This window comes from Geotrypetes seraphini, chromosome 3 (assembly GCF_902459505.1).
Source record: "Geotrypetes seraphini chromosome 3, aGeoSer1.1, whole genome shotgun sequence".
Taxonomy (NCBI): domain Eukaryota; kingdom Metazoa; phylum Chordata; class Amphibia; order Gymnophiona; family Dermophiidae; genus Geotrypetes; species Geotrypetes seraphini.
In genome coordinates this window covers 356481265-356495682 of record NC_047086.1, presented here as the reverse complement: position 1 = coordinate 356495682, position 14418 = coordinate 356481265, and positions in this window count along the sequence as shown.

The window sequence follows — 14418 nt, the reverse complement described above, 5'->3', positions numbered from 1 at the left end:
CGACAATAGCGGGGTTGCACTGGGTGAATTAACCCCCCCCCCCCCAACTACCAAGCCTTACTTTAGTCAATTATAGTTCCATCTATTTCTGCATATCAGATCTATTTTATGTATTTTCAGTGGCGTAGTAAGAGTGGGAAATCTCTAAGGATAAGGTATGAGTCAGGTGTACTGCGAGGGCAGAAAACAATCTGCTGAAAATCTGTAGTCTAGTTTTTCATAAAGATTATTAAATGCCTATTTTTTTGTTGCAGATTTCATGAGCAGCCATTAATCTAAACATTTGAACTTCTGTTATCTTGCAGTCATCTTTAATAAATTCTGTAAACATAAGAACTAATTAGCTGACAACAAGAATGCCATTCTTTAAAATAACAGATGAAGTCATCTGTGTTACTTATGAGAACATCCAGCAGGATTGTGCTTTGGAATGTCTTTATTTGTAGAGGTTTGGAAGCATTGCTGTGAGTGTGGAGTTGTGTGGTCAACACTTTATCATTAATTTCTTGCATTCCATTTGCTTAGAGATATTAAAGAGGTGTGGCTTTTCTCATTAAATGCTTTTCTGGACCTGCAATAATAATAATAATCAAAACCTCATTCTAGCAGGATAGCAATCAAAGGCCTTGTAATAATAATCCACCTCTGGCACAATCACAGCCAATTTCACTTAAACTTACAATGTTCACATGCTATGCTTTCAGCAAATGAAAGCAATTTTATGGAATAAGGCTTAATATCTTTGTTTATTTTAATCCATGGAGATCAAGGGGATTATAGGATGCTAAGTAGATCTATATGCTTGAAAAGTATTACAATTAATGGTAGAGCAGTGATTGAGTAAACAAGATTATATGACTATACAGGGTCTGATTTTGTAAGGTTTTATTTCCTATAGTCATACTGAGAGTAATTTTTTAATAGGCCTCATAACTAGGATGCATATCTTATACTCATTGACTGTGGTGCATAATCAGCGCAATCTCAGGAATTGACCAACAGGTAAGTTGTATCTCAAATGCCGTGTCGTACTGGAGCACATTTTTTTGATCAGTGTCTTTACGATAGATAGTTGTGGAAAAAGTGGAACCATGAAGAATGAAGTTGATATCTAAAAAAGATATCATGTTAGCACACATGGTGGGAGTAAATTGTAAGTTGGAATCACACTGATTTAACCATTCTACAAATACTGAAAATTCTTCTGCAGGTTGCAACCAAACCAAAAATATATTGTCAAGATATTGAAGGGAATTTACATAGTGGAGACAGAGAGATTGTTCACCCTCTCCAAGGTGAAGAGAATGAGAGGGCATTCGCTTAAGTTAGAAGGGAAAAGATTCCGTACAAACGTAAGGAAGTTCTTCTTCACCCAGAGAGTGGTGGAGGTCTGGAACGCTCTCCCGGAGGCTGTTATAGGGGAAAGCACCCTTCAGGGATTCAAGACAAGGTTGGATAAGTTCCTACTGGAACAGAACATACGCAAGTAAGGCTAGACTCAAATAGGTCACTGGTCTTTTACCTAAGGGCCGCCGCGTCAGCAGACTGCTGGGCATGATGGACCACTGGTCTAACCCAGCAGTGGCAAATCTTATGTTCTTATTTTTTCATAAATACACTTTCATGAAGTGCATCCAAAGGATACAAAAATTTATCCTCAAAGGCTATAACATCTAGACAAGCAATGGCAGAGGCCATCATTGCCCCCATCGCCTTGCCCTTTGTTTGCATGTAAAACCTGTTATCAATCATAAAATATATTTTTCTTAAAGTGATATTGACAATGGGCACCAAAAACTCGATCCGACGAGTAGGTAAGGTCAAGCTTACTAGATGATCCTGAAAAACCTCAACAGATTATACCTGGAATATATTGATATACAGTGCAGTTATGCCAAAGTTGCCAAAAGAGCCCCAGGTGGAACATCAGTACATGATCCCAAGATGTTCAGCATAAAGATTGTATTTTTGATATAGGAACGTGCTTTGGGGACTTCTGACTTTAAGTGATGATCTATAAAGTCAGACAATGGCTCCAAAATGAAGCCTATGTCATACACTCTCCCTGGGAAACAAGCTTAGAGGATGGCAAGTCTTTAGATGGTGAAAAGGGGGCCATGACAACTCAGCCATGTCGGTGTTTCCCAGCAGGTATAGCCCAGGCACAGTTTTCAATGAGGACCTATGGGCCCATTCAGAGACATCACTCTCCCTGGGAAACGAGACAAAGTAAAGTTTGTACAGCCAAGCTGATGAGAAATTTTGAGAGCTTAGAGGATAGTGAGTCTTTTGGTGGCTAAAAGGGGCCAAGCCAACTCAGCCATATTGAGAATTCCCAGATGGTATAGACCAGGCCTGGTTTTCAATGGGCCTACTAGAGCCATCACTCTCCCTGGGAAATGAGACAAAGTAAAGCTTGCAAAATCAAGTTGATCTGAAATTTAGAGAGCTTAAAGACCGGCGAGTCTTTTGGTGACTAAAAGAGGCCATGCCAACTCAGCCATGTTGGCGTTTCCAGTTGCTAAAGGCCAGGCCCAGTTTTCAATGGGGGATATGGACACAGTCAGATCCATCACACTCTCTGAGAAATGAGAAAAGTAAAGCTCGCACAAACAAGCTGATGTAAAATTTAGAGAGCTTAGAGAATGGCAAGTCTTTTGGTGGCTAAAAGGGGTCTAAAAAATAAATGTTGTACCTCATGAACACTAAGGGCCCCTTTTACAAAGCCACAATAATGATTTCCGGCATGACAAATGCGATGTAACCCATAGGAATTGAATGGGTTGCAACACATCTGATGCATGGGAATCATTATCGCAGCATTGTAAAAGGGGTCCTAAGCTTGTCTTTATAACAGACTATGAGGCTTCTTTATTAAAAGGTTGTATCTACTAATAGGCATAAGCACATGCTATTTGCAGCCATAATCATGCTATTCCCATGGATATGATCACAGATGCCACCTGCTAGCATCCAGGAAAGGGACTTGGGAGTTCTGATCGACAAGTCAATGAAGCAGTCCACACAATGTGCGGCAGCGGTGGTGGCGGAAAGGGCTGACAGAATGCTAGGAATGATAAAGAAGAGGATCATGAACAGATTGGAGAAGGTTATCATGCCGCTGAACCGGGCCATGAGGTGCCCTCATCTGGAGTACTGCATCCAGCACTGGTCGCCGTACATGAAGAAGGACACGGTACTACCAGAGAAGAGTGACTACGATGGTTAAGGGGCTGGAGGAGTTGCCGTACAGCGAAAGATTAGAGAAACTGGGCTTCTTCTCCCTCGAACAGAGGAGATTGAGAGGGGGCATGATCGAAACATTCAAAGTACTAAAGGGGATAGACTTAGTAGATAAGGACAGGTTGTTCACCCTCTCCAAGGTAGGGAGAACGAGAGGGCACTCTCTAAAGTTAAAAGGGGATAGATTCCGTACAAACGTAAGGTAGTTTTTCTTCACCCAGAGAGTGGTGGAAAACTGGAACGCTCTTCCAGAGTCTGTTATGAAACTAAAGAGCGAAAAAAGGAGGAAACAGCCAGAACCAGAGGGACATACAAAAATGGAGAAGCAGGCTGAGGACGAGTTAGACGCACCACAGGAGCAGGGCAAGGACGAAATGGACACACCGCAGGAGGAGGATAAACGAAATGAGGCTCGGGGGCTGACCAACCATGAAAGGGTAGGCGGGAGCACCAATCCACGAGGAAAACAAGCAAAAAAGGTAAACAACAGGGACTTAACTTGCCTATACACAAATGCTAGGAGCCTAAAAACCAAAATGGGGGAACTAGAAGTTATAGCCAGCAAGGAGGACCTAGACTTAATTGGAGTCACAGAGACATGGTGGTCCGAGGACAATAAATGGGATGTGGTCCTACCAGGGTACAAACTCTATAGGAGGGACAGGACACATAAGAAGGGTGGAGGAATAGCACTATATATAAAGGACTCCATTCCTTCAACCAGGATGGAAACAACAGTAAGGGCGGACGGCTTGGAATCGTTATGGGTTAAGCTGACAGGAGGAAAGGGAGCAGACATAAAATTGGGGCTCTACTACCGCCCACCAGGACAACTGGAAGCAAACGACCAGGACCTGGAGGCTGAATTGAGGCAGGTATGCAAAAGCGGAAGTGTGGTGATGATGGGTGACTTCAACTACCCTGGGATAGACTGGAACACTGGACACTCAAATTGCACGAGAGAAACAAAATTCCTGGAGGTGGTGAGGGACTGTTTCATGGAGCAGCTGGTCATGGAACCAACACGGGGAGATGCCACTCTTGACCTAATACTCAACGGGCTAGGGGGACCCGCAAAGGACGTGGTAGTACTAGAGCCACTAGGAAACAGCGATCACAACATGATCCAGTGCAAGCTAGAAATGGGAGCATCAAAGGTGAAAAGAACTACAACAACAGCATTTAACTTTAGAAAAGGAAATTACGAGGCCATGAGGAAAATGGTGGGAAAGAAACTCAGCAACAGCTCAAGGAAGATGGAGACCATAGAGGATACCTGGGCCCTACTCAAGGACACGGTGCACGAAGCACAAAACCTGTATGTCCCCAGGTTCAGGAAAGGGTGCAAAAAAAATCGAACCAAAAACCCGGCGTGGATAACAAATGCGGTGAAAAAGGCAATAAGAGACAAGAAAACATCATTTAGAAAATGGAAAAAGGACCAAACAAAGGACAACCAGAAGGAACACAAAAGGCACCAAAAGGACTGTCACCGAGAGGTTAGGAAAGCAAAAAGAGAATATGAGGAGAGGCTGGCGGGGGAAGCAAGAAACTTCAAACCATTCTTCAGGTATGTGAAAGGGAAACAACCAGCCAGGGAGGAAGTGGGACCGTTAGACGACGGAGACAGGAAGGGAGTGGTAAAGGAGGAAAAAGAGATAGCTGACAGGTTAAACAAGTTCTTCTCGTCAGTCTTCACGAGAGAGGACACATCCAATATCCCAGAACCCGAGGAGCACATAAACGGAGACCCTGATGGGAAGCTAGTCCAACTAGAGGTAAACAAAGAGGATGTTCTCAGAAAGATAGACAGACTGAAGAGCGACAAATCACCAGGTCCGGATGGCATTCACCCAAGGGTATTAAAAGAACTGAGAAACTAAATAGCGGATACACTAAGCCAAATATGCAACCTATCCTTAAAAACTGGGGAGATCCCAGAAGACTGTAAAATAGCCAATGTCACGCCCATCTTTAAGAAGGGATCAAGAGGTGACCCGGGAAACTACAGGCCGGTAAGCTTGACCTCGGTTCCGGGAAAGATGATGGAAGCACTAGTCAAAGACACAATCTGCGAATACATAGAAGGCAATGGACAACTGAAGGCGAGCCAGCACGGCTTCTGCAAGGGAAGGTCGTGCCTCACGAACTTACTGTATTTCTTTGAAGGAATAAACAACCAGGTGGATAAAGGGGAATCCATAGACATCATTTACCTTGACTTCCAAAAAGCCTTCGATAAGGTACCTCACGAAAGACTACTTAAGAAGCTGTGGAGTCACGGGGTGCAGGGGGATATCCACTGATGGATCAAACACTGGCTGGCAGGCAGGAAGCAGAGGGTTGGAGTAAAGGGCCATTACTCAGACTGGCAATTGGTCACGAGTGGAGTTCCGCAGGGGTCGGTGCTGGGACCAATCCTGTTCAACATATTCATCAACGACCTGGAGACGGGGACGACATGTGAGGTTATCAAATTTGCTGATGACACCAAGCTTTGCAGCAGGGTTAGAAACGCGGAAGACTGTGAGTTCCTGCAAAGAGACCTAACAAGACTGGAAAAGAGGGCAAAAAAATGGCAAACGAGTTTTAATATAGAGAAGTGTAAGGTCATGCATGTAGGGAAAAAGAACCCGATGTTCAGCTACAAAATGGGGGGATCACTGCTAGGGGTAAGCAACCTTGAAAGAGACCTGGGGACACAACATTGATGGTGGACACAACATTGAAAGCATCAACTCAGTGCGCAACGGCCTCAAAGAAAGCGAACAGAATGTTGGGTATCATTAAAAAGGGTATCACGACCAGGACGAAGGAATTCATCATGCCGCTGTATCGTGCAATGGTGCGCCCACATCTGAAGTACTGTGTCCAGTACTGGTCGCCGTACCTCAAGAAGGACATGGCAGTACTCGAGGGGGTCCAGAGGAGAGCAACTAAAATGATAAAAGGTATGGAAAACTTTTCGTATGCTGACAGGTTGAAGATGCTGGGGCTCTTCTCCCTGGAAAAGCGGAGACTTAGAGGAGACATGATAGAAACCTTCAAAATCCTGAGGGGCATAGAGAAAGTGGACAGGGACAGATTTTTCAGACTGTGGGGAACCACTAACACAAGGGGTCACTCGGAGAAATTGAGAGGGGACAGGTTTAGAACAAATGCTAGGAGGTTCTTTTTTACCCAGAGGGTGGTGGACACATGGAACGCGCTTCCGGAGGTTGTGATAGCCCAGAGCACATTGCAGGGTTTCAAGGAAGGTTTGGACAAGTTCCTAAAAGAAAAGGGGATTGAGGGTTACAGATAAAAAGAAGAGGTAGGTTACAGAAATGGGCAGGAACTACATTACAGGTCATAGACCTGACGGGCCGCCGCGAGAGCGGACCGCTGGGCGCGATGGACCAATGGTCTGACCCAGTGGTGGAAACTTCTTATGTTCTTATGTTATAGGGGAAAACACCCTTCAGGGATTCAAGACAAAGTTTGACATATTCCTGCTGAACCAGAACATACGCAGGTAGGGCTAGTTCCAGTTAGGGCGCTGGTCTTTGACCAGAGGGCCATCGCGTGAGCGGACTGCCTGGCATGATGGACCATTGGTCTGACCCAGCAGCGGCAATTCTTGTGTTCGTATGTCTCTTTGCCCTATTTCAAAAGATGACAGAGTGATGCACAACCGTACAATTAAAGTCCATTAACTTTGTCTCACTTTCCAGGGAGAGTAATGTCTCTGACTGGGTCCGTAGGCCAACAAATTAGAGGTCTCAATACCAACGAAAGGACATTTGACTAAAGAGAGGAAAAAGGATCTCAGTAACCCCAACGGATCTTCTTATTCAAGAGTGATAGTCCATTATACATAGGATTCCAATCTCTTTCATTGATCCAAAAAAACCTCTCTCATATGGTCTTAATACTTAGTGTAAATAAAGTGACTTATGCTTAATATGACCATACATCCCATTTTGAACGGGACCATCCTGTTTTAAGATTGCCGGTCCCATTGTCCCACGCACAGCTTCGGGATGCCGAAATGTCACGTTTTCAGTGGTGAGGGCGATCGGTGGAACCCTGGAAGAGCTGGGGACACGGCCTTGCCGCCTTGCACAGCATTTTCTTTATCTGCTGCTGCTGCCACCATTCGCAATCCTGCCCCGATCTCTGACCTCCTTGTTCCTGCACTGCTGTTCTCTGATTCGCTGCACCACCTCACCCTGCCCCATGGAGCCACACTCTCCTTTGTAAGTGGTTGGCCCAGAGGTTTTCTCTCCGACATCAGAGTTGATGTCGGAGAGAGGCTTGTGGGTCAGCCATGTGCAGCGTTTCAGTAGCTGCTTGTCTTGTGCCATGCTGTGCCTTCCAGTCCTGTCCATTGTGGGCAGTGCTGCAGTGCTGGGGACTGAGGAGCAATTGAAAAAGGAGCAGGAGCAATAGATGCCCCATTTTGAAGAAAAAAATAAATAGTCACGTTACTTATGCTCTATGTTATTAGAGACAAACAAACTGGGCTAGTTTAGTATCTTTTGAACTTATACAAAACCAATATATTTGATATGTGCCACTTAGCTTAATGTGGAAATTCCCCTGCCAAAAAATCACCCAATGGGACCTGTTTCACAAAGAGTCAATATGAGGTCTCTACAATAAACATAGAATAAATAATATCAACTACAGTGCACAAATCAAAATTAGTAAAGAGTCTAAAGAAATGACCCTTAATTTACTAGATTGAGGAAAGCTTTCCTCAATCTAGTAAACTCCTGCTCACAATATGGTGTTTCTGGGCCTTAGGCTCTGGACTCAGAGCCACCCTGAAGGGGGCATTACATATGCAAACAATTATGGGGTCCTTTTCCTAAGCTGCTGTATGCGCTATAGCATGCTTACTATACGAGAAGGGCTTACCACAGGATAGGCAGAGACATCCTGTGGTATAATCCCAACGTAAGCGCAAACCACACTTTAAAAAATTCCTGATTTTTTTCTTGGAGGGGGCATGTCTAGGGGGCAGAGAGTGGGCATGACAGTGTGAATCATTTACTGCAGCCCCATTGGCCTGTGCTAACTGATTACCATGAGATTAGTGTGTGAATTCTGATCACCTACAAAATGGGTGGTGGTTAGGGCTCATATACTAATTTTTGTTAATGGCTGTGTGATAACTGCAACATTAGTGCATGCCATTAACTGAGAAAATAGAAAATTGGCCATGTACTGGCCGACAACATGCGTGCTTATACGTGGTGAGCGTGTTGTCGGGGCAGCGGCTGACTTAGGAGAGGAGAGGTGAAGCCGCGCGCATGCTCATTCAGGATGGGTGCAGGCTTAGATGGGAGCCGGGAGGCCCTGACCGACGGCAGAGGCATCGGACGAAGCGGGAGGGCAGCCGCACGGGGACCCCAAGGGAAGGAAGGCACCACTTTGGAATCGCTGCAGCACCCACAGGCAGGTATTCACCCCTGGGCCACCATTGCAAACTTTGGTTGTGGAGCGAATCTTCTGAGTTTGCATTAAGGCCTATGGGGAACTTTGCTTTGATAAACGAGCATTTTGGATTACGAGTATGATCCTGGAATGGATTATGCTCGTAAACCAAGGCACCACTATATACTCATATGAGTATTTAGGGACGCTGACAAATGCACAGGTATTTGTTGGCATTTGATGTGGGAGCTGTGATTTTACAATAATTTGCAAGCCTTAAAGGACTACCAAAGACCACAATCTTCTGGCCTCCTTGTTTATTGTGAGCTTCCGTACCGCTAATAATGACTGGGATGTCAATTCAGAGCAGTTGGCATGAGCTTCTGTAAAAAGGTGTTACAATACTTGAGCTTCTGTGGAGGTGTTATAATACAGAATTCAAAGAGCTTTTGCGAGTTGTTACAATACATGGGCTCTATACAGAATTACTGAGGCTTCTGTAGCGGTGTTAAAATACAGAATTATTAATACCAGCATAAATATGGCATAATCAATCAATCATCCTACTTATCTTACCGGCATATCGATCGCCCTACTTATATGTATATGTTTGTACCAAATCAATCATCCAACTTATCTTCTCATCTAATATTAAGTTTTCTATTGTTACCTCTACCTAATAACAGACTTCTATAGGGCAGCTGACATCTCTTTTCAGCTTCATTTGCTCTTTCATGTCTCCTACGTACCTTCATAGGAATAACTTTACTCTATACCCTCCTCTCACTGTGCAAACAGAACCACTTTCTTCTCAGTCCTCTACTGGCTGTATCTTATCTTTCCAGCTGTCTTTATCCCATGCATCTGCGCGCCCCTCTAGGAATAGCTTTACTCCAAGCCCTTCTCCCTTCATGCAGACAAAGCACCTTTTAAAAGAATAGTTTAGTTCCCAGACTTTGCTTGGCTGTCTGGTGCACTCCTGATTCTCCAGGGCTAGCTTCTCCCTGTCTCTCCTTTCAACTGGTGTTTGCTTCACATCTCCTAAGACTCTCTCTCTCTCTTGTGCAAGCAGAGCCTCCGAATATGCTGCGTTCCAGAGAGCCACAACATCCTCCCAAGATGGAGGATAGCTCATGACTACTTGGTTCACCTGCAGTGAGCAGTTCCCAGGCTGCTTGTTTGCCTTTCCCAAGCTGTCTCCTAGGCAGTTAAGGAATACTTGGCTCACTTGCAGGGAACAATTCCTGTCACTAAACTTCCCACAATTCTCCTCTGTGTTCCCCAAGCTGTGAGCCTGGCCAGCTTCCTTGGCTTTGCTTCTTGCCTGTTCCTTCTCCCAGGACTTTTGCCTGTTTCAGCTCCCAGGTTTTCCAGGATCCTGCCTGTTCAAATAAGGACAGTTTCCTCTCCTTTTCCTTTTTGACTAAGAAAACTGCAGTGCTTTTCCTGCCTACCAACTATTTCTTCCTTGTTTCCTCAGACTGTAACAGGCATACACGAGATACTGTATATATAAAGAGAGTGAAAAAAAATCAGATTTGTATAAGCCATGAAAACTGTGCTGTGCCTTAAAGGTTGCCTACCTTTCTTGATATATATTGGGCCAAATCATTCTCGTTCACATGTTCTACTCCACTCAAGATTTTGTAGACCTCTATCGTATCCCCCCGAGTCTTCTCTTTTTGAAGATGAAAAGCCCTAACCTCTTAAGCCTTCCCTCATATTAGAAGAGTTCCATACCCTTAATCATTTTGGGCACCTTTCTTGGAACCTTTTCTAATTCCCCTATATCTGAGATACAACAACCAGAATTGCACACAATACTCGTTTAGGTTGCACCTCGGCATTTTAGATATTATAATAGTCATTATAGGCATTGTAATATTCTTAATCTTATTCTCAATCCCTTTTCTAATAATAATAATAATTCAATCCCTTTTCCTAGCATTTGATTTGCTCTTTTGACTACCATATTGTCCAACCTTGATCTTTTTCTTGGGTGCCGACTCCTAAATTAGAACCTAGCTTCAACTATGATTTGGATTCCTCTTCCCAATGTGCATCACTTTGCTTTTGTCAACCTCCACACTTACTATAGCACCCCCAGATATCTGCCGCAAATGGATGGCTTGGGACCTTTAGGGGGGAATTCATCAAGAAGCGCTAACCGATTTAACACCCCCCCTCCCTTTTATGAAACCACGTTTGGCTTTTTTATCGCTCAGATATAGATGGTATTAGCTCCAACACTCATAGAATTCCTGTGAGCGTCAGAGCTAATACCATTGCGGCTAGCAATAAAAAAAAAAGCCTAACGCGGCTTTGTAAAAGGGGGAATTATCATGCACTAAATGCTAAGATGCCCATAGGAATATAATGGTCATCTTAGCATTTAGCACACACTAAATCGGTTAGCGCACCTTGATAAATCCTCCCCTTAAATACTTAATGATGTGCAGTCTCCACGCTCAATGCTGCTGCCAAGTGGAGGTCCGAAGAAAGGTTCAGGAGTCCTGTTTTACTGATCCCCATCCACTGACTTTATGACCCCAGTTGGGACCCACTGATTTATTTACTAGTTTCTCCATTGCCCTTCCTTAATCTAGGTTTAGGTCACCAGGCACCCGGATATACCCAGACATGTCCTCTTTTTAGAGCAGTGGTTCCCAACCCTGTCCTAGAGGACCACCAGGCCAATCGGATTTTCAGGATAGCCCTAATAAATATGCATGAGAGAGATTTGCATATAATGGCAGTGACAGGCTTGCAAACCTGCTACATGCATATTCATTAGGGCTAGCCTGAAAACCTGATTGGCCTGGTGGTCCTCCAGGACAGGGTTGGGAACCACTGTTTTAGAGGACATGTTTGGGCGTCCGGACAGCTTCTGAAAACCCAGCACTTTGTCCAGGTTTTGAAAAGGTTCCAGCTCGGGACCGCATCGGGAGGACATCTGCGCATGCGAGGATCCCATGCAGTGATGTCACACGCATGCATGTGATGTCATCGTGTCACACCTATGCATGTGCAGATGCCCTCCCGATGCAACTCTGAGCATGAGAACAGGTTGAAGGGGGCAAGGCTGGGGATGATGCCGGAGCAGAATGGGGTGTGACTTGTGTAGAACGGGGGGGGGGGGGGGGCTGGGTATAAGTGGGTGGGGCTGTGGTGGGGCCACGGGTCCAGATTTTACAGTAGTAAAATCTGATAACCCTAATCTAGGTAATCTTGGTAGAAAGAGTGAAATACATATGCCTGGATCCCAAATTACCATGTGCAATTAGATAATTTGGGCCCAGTCTGTGTGCGTTCTTTGCTATTTTTGTTAAGAGTAAGCTCCGATTTTGTACTTATTACATTGGAAAAATGTAGAAGCTCTATTATTAGGTTTCAATATAATAAAATATGATTAAAATATTATTATTATTTTTAATCTTTATTCATTTTTTAAATTTAGAATAAGTGTGACAGCAAATAATAACATTTTAACTTAAATATAACACTTAATATTCTCCAATAATCCACTTTAAAAACTTATCTCCCCGCCCATTCCATAACAAATTTAACTCACATAAAAGCATACAATAAATTCCCTTCTTAACATTCGTTATAATTATACAAAAAACAAATCTACCCTTCCCCCCTCCCCAACCTTGGACATGCACAAAGGGAAAAAAGGTTTTTACTCATTACAATAATTTGTTAAAGGCTCCCAAACATCCAGAAAATTTTTAAAATACCCCTGTTGCATAGCTATTACCCTTTCCATTTTATATATATGACACAGAGAATTCCATCAGAAACTATAGTTTAGTCTATTCCAAGTCCTCCAATTATTCGTAATTTGTTGTATGGCAACCCCTGTCATAATAAGTAAAAGCTTATTATTATTCGAAGATATTTGACTCTTAGCCCTCATTGACATGCCAAATAATACAGTATCATATGACAATGCTACCGGATTTTCTAATAAACAATTTATTTGACCCCCAAATTGATTTCCAAAATGCCAAAATGAATGGACAATTGAATAATAAATGATCTAAAGTCCCTGCTTTGAGATGACAATGCCAACATCTATTAGACTTAGAGCTATTCAACTTTTGTAACCGAACTGAGGTCCAGAAAGCTCTGTGTAATAAAAAAAACCAGGTTTGTCTCATAGATGTAGACACTGTACATCTCATCCTCCAAGTCCAAATTAGTGGCCATTGAGACACAGTAATTTGATGCTCCAAATATTATTACTATTAGATACACCATGAAGATATTGCCTTGGGGAAGCCAACTGGTTTAGTGGGTTGTGTGTGGTCTAATCCTTCACTACAGAAGACTGAAGTGAAAGCCAATTCCCTTGTGAACTCAGTGTGGACATGCATAGAACATCAGAAAGAAATTGCACATCAGGCTGTCTTTCACCAGAGCAGTCTCCAGACTGAAATCTAGCAAGGGTTACCCAGGTTAGGAGGAAACTTTTTTAGCAAAGCTCCATGCGTTTCACTAGCAGAGAAAGCTGAAAACCAGCAACTTGAAATGAAAAGATTTTTTTTGTTTGTCGGTGCTACTTAATCAGGGATTTAGCAAGTTTCCATTTATTCACTAGCGGTACGGCTTTATCACGTATTACAGGTGTCCTCCAAAGGAGGGAAATTTCCTGGTGAAAATGGCTTTTGTTAAGGATCCAGACTGAATCAGAAATGGGGTTGATTTTAATTGCAGATGCTGGCAGTGGTTGAAATGATTTTTTTTGTTTCTTTTCTTCAAACCTTTGAAGCTATCCTGGTAAAGTAGTTAAGGCCGATATTTTCATGCTAGTGGGGATAAATTGATGAGAAATGCTCAAAAACGAAGAAACAAGATCCTTGACCCTTTTCCAAAGTTTTGCAAAACAAGGTCTGTATGGTAATGTCTCATGTTCTAAGTACAGCAGTGAGAACATAGTTGCATCATACATCCATTTCCTGTCCTGTTTCTTCATTTTTCTTTGCTGCTTTCTAAAATGAGCAGCGACTACTTTCTCCTCCTGCCTTCCTGCCTCCCAGCCCACCCTTAGGGGCCCTTTTATCAAACTACAAGTAAATACTAATGCACACTTACCAAGCTTAAAATGGCATCCCTCAGGGCATACTGAGGCATCCCGTGGTACTTTTGACATATGCGTATGCTCCCAGTGAGCTAAAAATAAAGAGGCAAAGGCAGAATTCAAGAAAGCATAGGATGAACACTGTGGATCGCTAATTAGAAAATGAAGGGCTGGTGCTAGGCAGACTTGCATGGTCTGTGCCCCTTATATGGAAATTAGGTTTAGGATGGGCTGGGGAGGGCTTACATGGGAACTCCAGTAATTTAGAAACACGGGGAAGGTGCTGGGTGGACTTTTACGGTCTGTATCCCGAAAATGATGTGATGGTTTGGATAAGGGTTACCAGACGTTCGGATTTCCCAGGACAGCTTTTCAAAACCTGACACTTTGTCCGGGTTTTGAAAAACTTCCCAAAAAATCGCATCGGGAAGGGCCATCTGCGCATGCGCAAATGCAATGCAGTGATGTCACGACATCATTGCATTATATACATGCATGCATGGATGCCTTCTGGGGGCAGGGCTGAGGGGAGGAACAGGGCTTGACAGGGGCAGAACTGGGCAGTTCTGGGGGCATGGCCATGGGTCCGGATTTTTCCAAAGGAAAATCTGGTAACCCTAGTTTGGATAGGCTGGAGTGAACAGCAAGCAGGTGTCTGGAGTAGCCTGGTG